The 15989-nt window shown below is 43.8% G+C and overlaps 1 protein-coding gene across 3 annotated transcripts in view; it reads left to right on the forward strand.

Moving 5' to 3' along the window:
• Nsf (N-ethylmaleimide sensitive factor, vesicle fusing ATPase) overlaps window positions 1–15989 on the forward strand; it is a 594435-nt gene that overhangs the window by 503893 nt on the left and 74553 nt on the right. The gene's annotated exons all lie outside the window — the stretch shown is intronic.

The following is a 15989-nucleotide window of genomic DNA, read 5'->3' on the forward strand; positions in this document are numbered from 1 at the left end:
AGTGTTTCTAATTTTAACTTCTTTTTTTTTTCTAATTTTAACTTCTTAAAAAAAAAAAACTTAAGTTTCATGAAAAACTCTCAAAAATATTTACTCTCCTGGGGGGAATAATAGAAATAATGCTTATAGTTGCTCCCTTACGGTGTTTTATGTGGGTAGTTCTAGAAATGGTGCCTCATTCTGAAGCCCCACTGTGGGTCAGGCTTACCTGTCAACCTGTCACTATCCGTCCTTGTGGACCTGCGCGGATGCTGGCTGCTACTTCGTGCTGCAATGCCTTACGGGCCCCATCAACACTTCCTCGCGTCTAGTAAATGGATACTTGGCAAGGTTTTTAATTAGATAAGTCTGCTCCCCAGAGACAAATACAGGAGACACATGGGAGTTTCCGTGCTGCATGTGAAGAAATCCGCACTGTCCTCATTTGTCACTTTTCTCCTGAAGGTTTATTTAATTTATCCCTGTGAAGCGATTCACATTGCCTAGTGGAAATACTGTCAGGACTGTTTTCATATCTGTATCGTTGGCTGGATTGGAATGTGAGCAGCGGAGTGTCTGAGAAAGGAATTCATAATAGCTTCTTGCAGAGCGAGTGTGAAAACAGAATCCAAAGAGCTGGAGGAATACAAGCGTCCTGCCCCTCTCCCCCACTCTTTCTCTGTAAATTGCTACTGGGAGATAATAGTATATTCATCACAGTGGACGAGAGCTGCTCCCAGGCCCTGAGCTCTGGGCTGCGTTAGCCAGCCCAGCCGGCCAGGTCGGCCGCTTTTCTGCCTGGTTGCTTACTCTGGTAAATTACAGGCATAGCACACACCTGTTCGCTGGGTAAAGGTCGAGTTTAAAGTTGGATTAAGTCAAAATGACAGAGACCCTCATCACCTGAGTTTTATACATCTTGAAACGACAGTGACATTCTTATCTGGAAAATACAAAGGCCAACCCCCCCCCCCCCAAAAAAAATGCAGTAATTCGGAAAGTTAGAAGAAATGTGGCCATTCACTGTCTCTTAAAGTATATTTTGAGGACTAATAAATCCTTAAAGTGTTTTGATCAAGGCATAGAAATTAAATATATTTTAGGTAAAAACGGAGTTCATGGGATGGTTCTAAATGTTGCATGTTGTTCTTGTGACTGTTTTTACTGGTTTTGTGTCTGAGGGCTGGGAGAGGGTAAGGATTCCGTGTCTTTGCTGTTTGTGAGGTCCAGCCAACAAGTAGGGAAACAGCTCCTCATGGAGGGAGCTGTACCCTGCGTGTGTTACTGTAAACGGCTCCCCAGTACCGAGGAGCCGGTTCAGGCGCTGGCGTCCTGTGTGTACCCTGCTCACGGGCGGGCGCTGCGGCTGAGCTGCAGTTAGTGCATCGAGGAGCGAACCCGGCAGCTGGTTTGTGATTCTGCCACCTCTCAGTTGAAGTTCAATCGAGCAGGTTGTTACCCTTGAATCAGATCTGTGTCTGATGTGTTTCAGGCGATGTTTGTGAGCACTTGTGCTTACTGACCGAGGACCGCTGATTTGAATCTTAGTGCTACTCTCCAGAGCCTTGTTTATGGCTTTGTTTTTCCACTACACTTAAACCATTTTAAGACATAACAATAATAATAATAAGTTTTATCATTTTGAAAGCACCCCGCCATGACTTTCTTTTATCAAGAAGCACATATTACCAGTTTAGTTTAAATGGCAGCCTACTGTAAAGCAGCCTTGGCTTTGAACTGATTTAAAAACAAAACAACAAACAAATAAAAAAAAGCAAAAAATTTTGCTGTTTTCTTTATTTTAAAGGAAAAGCCTGCGCATCTGTTTTAAGAAGGAAGCTCTACCGTTCAGGGTTGATGTCAGAGAAACAGTTATCTTCTGGGGAGACACCGTTCACTGAGGGTTTCTTTTCCTTTAAATGTTAGGGGAATTTAATAAAGAATTTCATTGCCCTCCAAGAAGAATTTGGTGACCACTTGGCTACCACTTGGCTTGGTAAAAAGTGAAAATTGCTACATAGGAATCATATATGCCCTTGACCTCTCACAAAAGGCTGAAACAATCAAACCAAATATAAATAAAATTGCACGTGTTCCTTATGGATATTCTGTGTTTTCTTCACTCTCCTAAGTAGAAATAAAATGGGTTGATTTTTTTTCACACTCTAGTTCACTAAATGGATTCAATAATGTATTTCATGGTTTTAATAGGCAGTGTATGATCAGTTAAATAATTAAAATGAGAAAATATTTAGGAAATAATAATTTATGTAGATTATTAGGTGTTTGTAAGCAGAAAACTTTACTTTAGACTTAGCAAATTGTCTTTCCTATAAAGTCTGGAGTTACCCTTACTTTGAAATATGAATGTCAATTGGATTTTTTGCATATGTGCATATATATGTATTAAGATTTCTAATTTAAAAATTGAGATGCCAGTAGTTTTCTTTGGCCATTGTGTTTATGAGACTGATGGTCATGTCTTTAGGTTGTTTATGTCTTTCATGTGGTTGTAAAATCTCATGTTTCCTTTTAAAAACTGAAAACGGGAATTAGAAATATACAGAAAATTGTGAAGGGATCTGAGATGACAAAGGGCTTTAACCAGAGACACGGGTGAGGTAAAGCCAGAGAGTGAGTGAGCAGCGCACACGAGAACAGCCCAGCGTCCTTGACTCCAGCCTAGGGTCTCTGTCTTCAGGGACCTCCAAATACCGGGCATCTGCCTTCCTGCTTTTTAAAATGTTTGTTATAGAATTAAAACTAAGGAAATCCTTAAAGAGAAAACAAGCCACATAAAGCTCTAGAGACTGAGGGATGGGGGTTGTGTGGGAATAGAAAGGGACTCTGTTATGGCCAGCATCAGCTTAGACTCTGTATGGCCAGCGGCAGCTTAGACTCTGTTATGGCCAGCGGCAGCTGAGATTCTGTTATTGTGTCTAATCATTCTATCCCTTTTCCTTTTTTTTTTTCTTTTTTGTCTTGTCTGTGACAATTAGGCTAACTCAAACCCAAGCGGCATAGGTCTTTCTTAGAAAAGATGAAAACTAGCCTTTATTGACACCCTTTGAACATCAGAAAGTTAGCTTGTCTCCCAGCCCCATGATAACAGATGCTTAGTCAGCAGCTCCCTTCAGTCCGGGCTCCACAGGGCAGCCGGGCCACCATCCGTGTGCACAGCAGTGCGAGCAGCGAAAGCTAGCCTTGGAAGGTAAGGTGCGTGAGCTCAGTGGTTAATGGCTGCCCTTGAGCGTTCCCGGGTGTCCTGTTCAGACACTTACCGCACTTGCTCCTTGCGTGCAGTTTTGTGGAGAGTACTCAGGGTAACTGAGTGACGAGTCACCTCACTTCTCCTTGTTGCACAGGGAGTTTCTACAAAGAAACTTCATTTTTCAGCATCCCTGGCAATAGCCTCGAAGCTGTAAATGTTAGTGCCAAAGAACAAATCCTTTTTAAGAGCACAGGAATGACGGCTGCCAGGCCGCTCAGCGGCTCACAGCATCTTGGGAGAAGGTTCTCATCTCCCGTGGGCAGATGCTGTGTCTGGAGAGCTGGGGGAGGCTGTAGGGACCCAGAGTCGCAATTGACTGCCTTTCAGGTACAGGTAGCACTGGGCGTCCAGGCCACCACGCCGGGGTGAAAACCCCTTCCTAAAGACTTCTCACCCACTCTTTGAAACTGACAAGGGGTTCTTTCTGTCTCCCTTTCCCTGACCCTCCCTGGCTAAGCCTGTTTCCAACCTCCATGTTTAAGATTTCTTTCGAAATTAAAGAGGAAAGCAACTCTTCCCTGGTCTAAGCGAGCCGGCAGTTCCTCTGAATGAGAGAAGATAAGGAGCCTTTCGATCACACCCAGACATCGTGCACATGCTAAGAACAGCGCAAATAAAACGGGAGAGAGGAGGGCAAGGGGTTCTGTGCATGCCGTATTTGGGAGAAAGGGAGTTCTTGCTAAGATTAACATAAACACTGACACTCTGAAAATGCATTTTCACACCCTACTCATGAGGAGAGATCGCAATTTAAATGGGGGTTAAGACATCTCTGCGAACTCGGGGCTCTGTAAAGAGAGTCCCGAGGCTAAAGAGCTTATCTGAAATCTGAAAAGGGGGGGGGGGGAGAAGAAGGTTTCTGACATTCGTCTTTTTTCCTTGTATTAGTCATAACTTGCTTTTCAGCTATATTTTAGGTTTCGAATGCCAGCCTGACATCTGTTCAGGTCTGCCTGTAATTTATTAGCAGAGGGAGAGCAAGCAGTTGCTCGCCATTGGGAGACGCAAGCTTCTCTTCCTGCCTTCGCGCCTGGTCTGAGGAATGCAGTGATTTACTAATTCTCACTTCAGCTCAGAGGCCTTAGAAAGGTTTATTTTGTTTTGCTGTTTCTTTCTAATGAAGAAAATAGTTATGGTCATGTAACTCTCCGAGTCTCTAAAGGGGATTTAAGAGGCAGAGGGTATGTGCTTGAAACAAAACAAAACAAAACCCCTAGGGTAAGGTAGCCTTTTGCACACAGAAATCCTTTCTACCTTGGGTTGATTTCCCCATACTTGCTTTCTCTACCCCCTCCTTCCCACTTCTCTTTCTTTCTTCCCTTTCTTTTACAGCCCAGGCTTTCCTGGAAATTACTATGTAGGCCTGGCTGGCCTCACACTTTTGACCCGCCTGCCTCAGCCCCCTGAGTGCTGGAATGAGAGACCACAACACCTAAGGCCCCCCCGATTTTTGATTTTTAAGTTACATTTATATTTGAATAGGAATAGTGTAGCTGAACCAGTTTGCTCCAGATGACAGACATGCTTGTGTTAATAAAAATATGTAAACCAAACAAATGTAGTATGAAGATCCCAAAGGACACGCTGAATAGAAGAAAATGTTCACCTCTAAGAGAAGAGGGAGAGGACCAAACGGAGACCATGGGTTTTTTTTCCTTCCTATTTCCCTTGTGTATTTTATTGGGAGTTTGTATATCTAATGTACAGTTTGAAAAATAAGCAAACAAATACAGCTAGCACAGGCTGTCTTGGCATAGCCCTCAATGCAGAGCTTTGGTCCGTCCTCGACTTTCACAAAGCACATAGGATTCCCTGGACCCTGGTGGCAGCATGACAGAGGGCAGACAGAAGCACCTGTCCTGTTCTACTGAACGAGACAGGGTTTCTTGCTGGGTAATAACTTCCTGCCAACTGCTCCTCCCAGTAATTCCCTCCTAGTGATGAATGTGAAGTCCTTTGTCCTCCCTCTAAACGGGTGAGCATTCAGGTCACACCGTTCTAAATACTTTGCTTGTATTTTTTTATATTAACTGATTTAATCCTCACAACAACCTTACGGGGCATGTACTGCATCGTTCCCATTTTATGGAGAAAGAAATTGAGGCTCAGAGAAGTAAAGTTGTTCATCCAAGACCCACAGTAAACGGTAAGGGCAGATTTGAACCCAGCATGGCCTCAGCGTTCATGCCGGTGACCCCATGTTGCTCTTCTTTCATGAAAGCCCACCACGTGAGATCATATCGTGGGCTTCTTGAGCCCAGTTTGGAGGAACCTTGGCCACATCTATTTCAGCAATGGCATCATTAATCTGTTGGACCAGACAGCCATGCAGTACAGAAGCTAGCTGCCCTGTGTACTGTACGCTGCTCTTTAGTAATCTGATATGTTCAGATTGTCATGAACTGGACACACAAAGAGCCAGCAGTAGCACTGCAATGCTTAATTTAAAATGGGTGTTTTTAGCACTAGGTGTAGCATAATGCAGGAAGTGATTACTGTGCTGTGAAGAGACATCTTAAGTAAGCTGTCAAGCTAGACACGCAGAACCTAATAGATGGTGTCAAAGCCACCACGTGATTAAGTACCAACTAAATAGTGGAGACAGAGTGAGTTGTCCAGGAAATTCACTAAAGTCTTCACGGAGGAGCAAGAAGTCAAGTGAGGAGCTAGGTAGTGGTGGTGGCGCATGCCTTTAATCCCAGCACTCGGGAGGCAGAGGCAGGCGGATCTCTGTGAGTTCGAGGCCAGCCTGGTCACGTCATTCTTACTGTCCTGTAATTGTTTGCATTATACTCCTAAGACAAGGTTTCCTGACCTTTGCCCCATGCGTACTTCTTGCTGGGTAACTCTCTGCTGTGAGGAGCCTGCTCTGTGTATCACACATCATAGGATGTTTAGTAGCTTCTGTCCTCGCCGGGAGTCTTTCCTGCTGTCCACCTGCGTCAGTTAAATGATGTCTCACCCAGCTGGCAGAATCATCCTGTACATGCCGAAAGGCTTCGGAGGAAAGAGCCACCCTGTCATCTGCCCTTGCACTGGAGGTGCAGCCCTGCGGCCGTTGTTGGACCGGGAATCACTGTTGCCAGTCTGCGATAAGATGATATTGAGAGGCTGAGAGTAAGCAGTTAGAAATGCTTATGGCGATTTGGCATTACCGGGGTGTTTTAAATTATATTTCATAAAAATACTATAATAGATTGAAAGTTTAAAGAGAAACAAACAAGTAGACCAAAGGTATTTAGATAGTTTGAAAAACATGGACTTAGATAGGTAACGTTATTAGATAGAGATAATTGACAAATGATTGTAATGAGGCTCATCAGAGACTTCAGCAGTGGAGCAGTGCTAGGAAAGTTGGAACCCTAGGGCGACCGTGGCGGCTATCCTGTGTGAGGGACCGCTGGGAGGAGGAGGAGGAGGATGGGATGGCTCGGGGGACAGCGGGTGCTGGTTGTCTGGTTGTGCTAACCGAACCTTGGCTAGCACGGCACTAAGGGAAGGGAACGATGGTGAAAGTCAGGCTGACAGAACTTGGTGATTAGGCATTACGGATGACAGGCTTGGAAATGACAGTCGGGCCGGGTGAGAAGATACAGAAAAGAAGGAAACCCCAAGGTTCTGCTTGTCGGGCAGTGGGAAGATGCTACGGCACATCTCAACACCGAAAGGACCAGGAAGCAGAACTGGAGAAAGGCAGAATTCTGACAGTTAAATCTGGCCGGCATCTGTCAGTCAGTCTGAACGTACTTAGGAAGCACCCACTGGCACTGTGTGTTTACTTGACCTTTACTTGGGTTCCCTCCAAGGTTTCCTTATCTCTCTGCCTTCCCTTTCCCATCCCTTTTGTGTCCCTTAAGATGTGTATGTAGCGGGGGTCCTCAGGAGTCTGCCTTAGATCTCTTTGCTTTATTTGTATTTTTCCTCAGATGGCTCGTGTCCACTTCCATAGTGTTAACCAATACCTTCGTGCTCTAACTCCTAAGCATGTCGTTTTTCTCAGTCTCCGTCTAGAGCTCAGGGTTTTCACAGAATAACCCACTGCTTGTTTCCCCTTCGTGCAATCAGTTCTAAATTAAACCCATCCGCCTGCAGCCTTCCTCCCAGGTGTACCTCCACTTTTCAGTCGTCTGTTCCCGGAAGTGTGATAGCCCAATGCTGGGACCTACTCTTTACCCTGCTTCTCTGCCCGGAAATGGGGTGCCACTTCCTGCCAGGCATAGACAGACCATCAGTGCTGCAGTCGCCCGCTGTCGCAGGTTGCCCACTTCTCTCCATCCTCAGGACACCATTATCTCCTGCCTGAACTGCTCCTTGAGCGCCAGCCTTGCCCTTCTCTAATCCATTCTCCACACTGTAACCGGAGCGATTTTTTTTTTTTTTTTTTTTTATAAAAAGGCAAGTCTGATCCTGTCATCCCACTGCCTCAAACTCCTTAGCAGCTCCCGTAACTCCTCTCACAGTTTACAAGCCCTGAGTGTTCTGGCAGCTGCCAAACTTTCCTGCCTCATCTGGGCCTGTGCCCTTCCCCCACGCACTGGGCTCCAGCCAGTGTGCTATTTTCAGTGCCTCTAATTTGCTGTGCTACTGTCTCTTCCCTTTGTATCTCAGGGCATGTTTTGACCATCATTTTGCTCAGTTCTGTTCATCCTTCAGGCCTCAGCTTTGATCTGACTTTTTCCAGAATGCTCTGGCTTTAGTGTGCTTCCTGTGTATCCCATATGCTTCTTTATGCATTGCTACATTGCGGTATGGTTGCTTATTACATAGCCATGCATTTTCCAGAAGTGAATAAATGCCAGTAGCTTGATTAATCAGGTCTAAGTGGAACGCTTATGCTCCTGCTCTGCCCTCAAGATGCTTACAGTCTCTCAGGGAACAACACTGCCATTGTGTATCCCAGAGCAGCACATAATACACAGGGCACCCGTGAGCCAGGCTGATGAAGGCCACAGGGTAAAACACACATCCATAGGAAGAGTGATGCTAACCCCCGTCTTTCACAAGTCAGAGCAGGGAGGGCGGTTCTGGTTCTTTACTAAGTCCGAGTAGATACTCTTCAATTCATTTGTGCTCTAGGAAAGACTTCTTGGAATGGTTCCAGATGAACCTAAATTCCAGAAATAGGAAGGGGGCAAGTCTTAGGCATTGCCCAGCTGCTATTGGTTTCTTTGACAATAGCTGTTCGTATGTTTGGGTGTTAGAAGAACAGAGTTCAAGGGTCAAAGCATCAGCTCAGGGGTGGGGAAGGGCACAGCACTCATTGCTGTATGTTGTACACATTTGCATTTTCTGCTTTACAGGTTATAAAAGTAACATATCCTCATAAAGCTATGCTAATATGCAGAGTAAAATATAAAGTCTCCAGTGTCCCCGCCCCAGTTTCTGTCAGAAGTAGTCACTGTACTGTCAGTGCATGTTTTTAGACCCTTGCATGAATATTTACACACATATGCATATTTGGCACTAGCTACTCAGGTATAGGGTTTCCTTTCCCCTAAAATAAGATCACAACAAATACTGTTCTGTGACTTCTACTAGTGTGTCTTGGTCTTTCTTCCCATGATAAAACATGGATAGCATTTTATTTTCTTAGATAAGTAACGCTAAAAAGATTATCTGTCTGCAGGCCTTTTAGCGATAAGTTAGCCCATGAACCTCGGCAGTCAGAGGGTCCTCGAGTACAGCAGAAGGTTGGCTTAGAGTCTTCCTTTACTGCTTATCACTGTGAGACCCTGGACCTGGCAATGCTTCAGAACTTCAGTCCCCAGACGCTCTTTGCCTTGCATCCTAACCCACAGAAGCGTTTCTTGGCAGACTCATTGTCAGGGTAGCGTTAGCATGAGCATTTTCTGGTGCCTTACTTATACTCCATAGGCAGCACTTGGTATAGCAACATTGCCAAACATAGCTCTACAGAGGGCACAAATGTATAGCCCAATCCCTTTAATCAGGTGTTGAGATGTTTCCTTTTCATCTTAACCTTTCCTTGCTGTTGAGAAAAGCTAACACCTGGGATTATCTTCTTAGGCTGTTTTGTAATTACCCATTCTGAATAGTGTTTGTTGATAGGTAGTCAAGGGGACACTTGGCGATCCTCTTCTGTTTGTGAACTCAAACCTGAGCTCATGTGCATTCTGTCACATGCCATCAGAGAGGACTGATAAGTGCTCCGCCATAAATCTTGTGAGTTCCTTATATGTGAAATACTGACGACTCCGTAGACACAGTAGAGAGTACGGTGCCAGAGAGAGAAGTCGAAGAAAGAGTTAGCCGTGTTAGCAGTGTTGCCTGGGAGTTAGCTGCTCATTCGAAGAGTACTACCTCGATTCAATAAGACTCTCCCAGAGTTGCATACAGTTTGTTATTAGAGCAGTCTACCTTTGATATGCTTAGTATGCTCATACTTTAAAAATGCCTACAAGGAACTTGGTTTCCTTTGTTTTCTAAAGAACTAGCATGGCCCTGTGAGATGCATAAAGGTGCTTGTCACCAGCCCGGTAACCTGAGTTGGATCCATGCAATCCAGCTAGTGGAAGGAGAGAACCAACTCCTGCAAGTTTTTTCTGACCACCACGTGTGCGCAGACACAGACACACAGACACACACACACTAAATAAGTGTCAAGAACCAGCGTGGGCTGGATGTGATGCTAAGGGGTGTGGGGAAGAGGATTTAGAGACATCAGACAGGGGTAAATCCCTCCTACTTATCATTTTACAAATATTGTGTAATTTTACTTTGAAAGAAATGATTAAGTAATGTTTCAAACACTCAGATTTACTTGTGGCCTTGAGTGCTGCAGCGGCACCTTTGCTTTATAAGAAAGTCACAGTTTGAGTCCTGCTCCTACTTCAATGGCTAAACAGAGGTCTGTGCATCTATACCTTAAACTTCTGTGCTATTGACATGTGTGTCTATTCTAATTTGCACATAATTTCTTTGATTTTTTTTTAAAGTGCTTTGTTTTAAAAACCTGTCTAGAACTCTGCCATGAGAGACATCTTAGAGGTCAGAGCCTTTTGCCTGTCTGTGCATGGCTGTGGCGGGACAGGCCCGTCATTGCCTGTCTGTGCATGGCTGTGGCAGGATAGGCCCGCCATTGGTATGCTGCCACCCCACATGATGTGTGACTCCTCTTTCTGCTACCAAATTACATCACTTCCTGTGTGGTTCTTATTTAGGGAACGGTTTTGGCTGTGACGAGCTCAGAGAAAGAAATAGTCAGGACTGCCTGCATTCATCGCAGGTTCTCTGCCGCAGCTCATCTTTGTCTGGCTGTAGCAGGCTGACCATGCGTGATAGAAAGTGGCTGTGGACCTCAGTTGTTGAAGATTTGTGTGCGTCATAATTGGGAAAAGCTTTAGAGGGATACTGTCCATCTTTGGGGGGAAAGACTGTAGTTTATAGTTGCAGTTCAAAGACTAGCCCCTTCTCTATATTTTCTAAGAAGAAAATCATTGTTTAAAAAATGTTTTTAAAAATTGAATTGGTTTGAATTGGTATTGGAATAATTCTGTTTCTAGAAAAGTTATGAAAGAATTTGAAGAAAAGTCTGATTTGGAAGAACAGATAGAAATTTAGCGAAAGACGCTGTTTCGATTCAGTGTTTCTATTGACTTAACCAATGGTTAGCCTCTTGCTGGTAAACCCCTGCTTTCTGTCTTCCATTGCTGCTGGCACACTGTGGGTGGTTTTTTCCCCCCTCAGGTAGGTTGTCACCCATCCTGCGTCATTTAATACTCCTCTCCCTTTCCATGAAGAACCCAAAAGTGGATGTGTATCTGTACATACAGGTTTCAGTGCACCAGGAGCTGTATGGTTGACTCAGATCTAGACTGTTGGAATGGGGACCTCAGAGATCTCCAGTCTGGCATTTCCTTAATTGGCAAATGTATTGGCACAGAGATGGTACCCTTTGTGTTCCATGGAAGTCCGGGCTGAGAAGTGCCTCTTTTCACTTTAATTTCACACCGGAGAGCACCAGGCTCCCAGGAGACCCAGTACCTTATTTAGGCTAAAGTCACAGGTAGAGCCTAGGCTACCTGGCCCCCAGTCTGCTGCCCTGTGGGCTTTGTGACTCAGCCACATAAATGATGTAAATGATCTGATTTATTGTTGGCTCTTCTTTAAATTTCAGATTTCACAACTTGATTGAGAAATTCTTGAGACGAGCTTCAGTCTCCAGGAGTCTAGGCTGATTCACAGCCGTTGTTGCCTCTGTCAGTCACTGCAGGTTCCCTGCTGGGCACAGAAGGTTTGGGGGAGAATTTTTTTAACCTAGTCATTTTTAACCTAGTCATAAAAAGTCCCTTGATTTTGCATAGATCACTTAGATCTCTGTTTCTGAAGACATTTGTAATGTGTTCGTTACAGGTTTCAAAAGCACAGGTGACCAGAAAGAAAGAGACTATTTTTAAAAAAGTGAAAACAGTTAATATTCTTCAATGTGTCATTCGTTAGTTTTTTTTCATTCGTTAGTTTTATTATACTTCTACATATTTTTATATGCACACAGTATTTTTCATTTTGCAACTGATTTTTCTCCTTATATAACAAGCTAACTGTTTTTTTAAATAGGTAACATCCTTTATTATAAAATGCTAATGCCATCATTTATTTAACCATTCCCCTCTAATTTTTTTTGAGTTTTTCACTATTATATACCATTTATAACAAGCACCCTTGGAACTATATATTTCTGCCTGACCATAGTCCTTTTGGTTTTTCAAGACAGGATTTCTCTTTGTAACAGTTCTGGCTGTCCTGGAACTCACTTTGTGGACCAGGCTGGCTTCAGACTCACAGGGATCTTCCTGCCTCTGCCTCCCAAGTGCTGGGATTAAAGATGTGTGCCACCACTGCCCGGCCTAACCACAGTTTTGCTTTTTTTTTTTTTAAGATTATGTATACAATGTTCTGTCTGCATGTATGCCTGCAGGCCAGAAGAGAGCACCAGACCTCATTATAGATGGTTGTGAGCCACCATGTGTGCTGGGAATTGAACTCAGGACCTCTGGAAGAGCAGCTGGTGCACTTAACCACTGAGCCATCTCTCCGCCCTCTAACCATAGTTCTTTCAGATAAATTCCTGGAAGAGGACTTGCCGAATCAGAGAGTGTTAATAATTATACCTGGTTTTGCATATGCTGGCAAAATTAGCCTTCCTTTTTGTTTATTAATTATCATCATCATCATTATTACTGTAGGGTTTTTTTAAAAAGACTTATTTATTTATTTATTATGTATACAACAATATGCCTCCATGTATGCCCGCACACCAGAGGAGGGCGCCAGATCTCAGTACAGATGGTTGTGAGCCACCATGTGGTTGCTGGGAATTAAACTCAGGACCTCTGGAAGAGCAGCCAGTGCTCTTAACCTCTGAGTCATCTCTCCAGCCCCCTACTGTAGGTTTTTAAAGACAGAGTCTCACTCTGTAATCCAGACTCTTGGCAATCCTCCTGCTCCAGCTTCCTGAGTGCTGAGAATACAGGCTGATACCACTGTGCCAACTTTAGGTTTCCTTTTTGAAGTCATAATGTCACATAGATGACAGCAGACACCAGGGAGGTGCGCTGGAAGAGGAGTAGCGACACTAAAAACAATGTGAAGGGAAGCTGAGCAGTGTTGAGGCACTAGTGTAGTCTGAGTATTACGTTTGGGTCTTGATTTCCTCATCACTGTAGAGGGGAAGGGAGAGCCGGAATCAGAACTTGGTGGAATCGCCACCATATGAGTGCCTCATTCCAGTGGAGTATGAAGGCCGCGCACACAGCTAGGGAGGACTCCTCATGTGTTCATCCGCACAGCTCGACTGTCTTTGGAAGAGTTATCACGCGGATGTGCTCTTAAGTAGAGAGAGTCGTTTGCCTTTGGCTTTTCGCAGCATTTTAAAAGCTTGTTTCCTATCATTGTAGCTTTGGTTTTTACTATAGAGCTGCTTCTAACAGAGGCCATCTTGTGTCCCGAAGGAACTTTGCTTAGCACAGTTCTTGATCATGTGCTAGAGCAGTGGTTCTCAATTCCTAACGCTGCAGCCTTTAATGCAGTTCCTCATGTTCTGACCTCCAGCCAGAAAATGATTTCATTGCTACTCTACAGCTGTAATTTCATTACTGCTGTGAATCCGAATGTCTCTGACATGCAGGATTTCAGATATGCAACCCGCAAAGGGGTCATGACCCACAGATTGAGAACCACTGTACTAGAGACAGCAAATATCTGTGCAAGTTGAATGTGACCCCACTTCCTCGGCATGTGAAAGCAGGTGCCCTACCCATTTTTCTCTTCTGAAGACCCCACTTCTTACTCCATTTCCTGTTGCTATAATGGGATACCTGAGACTGGTCCGCCTACAAAGGAAAAGGTATAAGAACTGAAAGTCCAAGATCAGACAGTTGCAACTGGCCAGGGCTTCATGCTGTGTCCTAACACAGGGAAAAGCAGAGGGACTAGCAGACACATGCAGGAGGGGGCACATATAATGCCGGCCCCTGTAGCAGCTCTTAGAGTAACAAATCAGTCCCACAAAAGCAACCTTGCTCACTGCGGCTAGTTATTAGCCTACTTCCTTGAGGGAGGCATTGCTTCTTCCTAACTACTTAGTGGCTTATTTAAATATTTTTTTAAAAATTAGTTTTATTTTACATGTTTGGGTGTTCTGCCTTCGTGTATGTTTGTATACCACACGCATGCCTGGTGTCTACATTGGATTCCTCGGAACTGAAGTCACAGATGGTTGTGACCCACCATGTGGATGCTAGGATTCAAACTGGGGTTTTCTAGAAGAGCCATATCTCCATCCCCAAAATGTGTATTTGGTAACACTAGTTTATTTTTTGTTGTTGTTGTTTTTTGAGACAGGGTCTCTCTATGTAGCCCTAGCTGTCCTGAAACTCCCTATGTAGACCAGCTATTCTTGAACTCACAGAGATCAGCCTGTCTACCCAGTGCTGGGATTAATATGTGTGCCACCATACCTGGCAGCTCGGTGACCTTAAACATCCCTTCACCTCTCAACATTTTTATTTGGGGAGCTACACTTCAACATGATTTTAGAGGGCACATGCCATCTTCAAAGCTCAGCACCCACCATATTTTCTCATTTTGAGAAGTTATCCAAGTGTCTCCCATCTCTTCTGGTGCTTCGCCTATTCAGTAACATGGTATCCCTTTCTCTGGTGCACATAAGAATTTGTGAGGCTTTAAAAGGATACATGTTGTAGAAGGAGCAGCCGGGCTATGTCCCACTGCCCCGCTAGCTTAACCCCTGAAATAACCACACAGAAATTGTATTAAATTACTGCCTGGCTGTTGAAATAGAAGCAGCAGGCTACGTTCCTGGCACCCGGCCACCCGCACATCTAGCTTTATCCGAAATAATTACACGGAAACTGTATTCTTTTAAACACTGCTTGGCCCATTAGTTTCAGCCTCTTATGGGCTAGCTTTTACATATTGATCTAACCCATTTCTAATAATGTGGGTAACACCACAAGCTGGTGGCTTACCAGGGAGATCTTAACCTGTGTCTGTGTCCGAGAGAGGAATCATGGTGACTGCCTGACTTGGCTTCTTTCTCCCAGCATTCTGTTCTGTCTACTCCGCCTACCTAATTTTCTGTCCTATCAGGCCAAGCAGTTTTCTTTATTAGTTAACCAATGAAAGCAACAGATAAGATACAAGATCCACCTCAATCACCTGGCCCATTAGCTCTAGCCTCTTATTGGCTAACTCTCACATCTTGATTAACCCATTTCTATTAAATCTGTGTATTACCACGTGACTGTGGCTTACCAGCAAGATTCTAACCTACATCCGTCTCAGGCTGGAGATTCATGGCATCTGCCTGACTCTGCTCTTCTTCCCAGCATTCTGTAATGAAAGCAACACACAAACAGAAGAACCTCCTACACCAGATACAGATTTTCAAGTTGTGCCTCAAGCACACTGAGTCTGAGGCCCAGCTCCAACAGTAGCAGAGCCTCCCTGGGGGTTCAACTCTGACAGGTAGATTGGTGTTCAAGCTCCAAATCTGCCTCTTCCTAGACGTCTCCATGAGGAAATCATTTCCTATAGAGCGGAGGAGCAGGGCTCTGTCCTGGAACTCTGTGACTGCATGAGAACACACACTGGTGGTTCAGCCTGATTCAAACACTACACAACAGATACACACTCCAAACACTACACAGAATCCCTTAATAGGTACAACTTTGATGTGTCTGCATATCAATTATCTTTTTAAGTAAAATAAAGGAAGACTATATTAAAACATTTCACATAGTCCTTCCTGTTTTGTAGTAGCTTTAATCTCTAGCTTCTTGGATCCTATATACATTTACTATTTATTTACTTATTTAAAAATCATGTTTGTATTTTTCAACTTTGAGGGTCAGTATGTTCATCGAAAACTGAAAAATCATAAGAAGCAAAGCACTAGAAAACTGCATAACTACTAGCAATTTTGATATTCCTTTTATTTATATATATTTGTATATATATCACAATATACTACATTTTTACATGACTGAGCTCATGTAATATGTATCTCATTTTCCATTTATCATGAATATTTACCAATATACAAGTCCTAAAGCCTTGAGCATTTTTATAACCAAGCATATAATACCAATGAAATTGAAGGTATATTTAATTACCTTTCATGAAAACAAAACAAAACAAAAATCTTAAAATCAAAATACCATTAGGCCTCTGGAGATACACACTGGCAGATCAAGAG

The sequence above is a fragment of the Alexandromys fortis genome, unplaced genomic scaffold (assembly GCF_014885135.2).
Source record: "Alexandromys fortis isolate MF-2015 unplaced genomic scaffold, M_Fortis_MF-2015_v1.1 scaffold_174, whole genome shotgun sequence".
Classification (NCBI taxonomy): domain Eukaryota; kingdom Metazoa; phylum Chordata; class Mammalia; order Rodentia; family Cricetidae; genus Alexandromys; species Alexandromys fortis.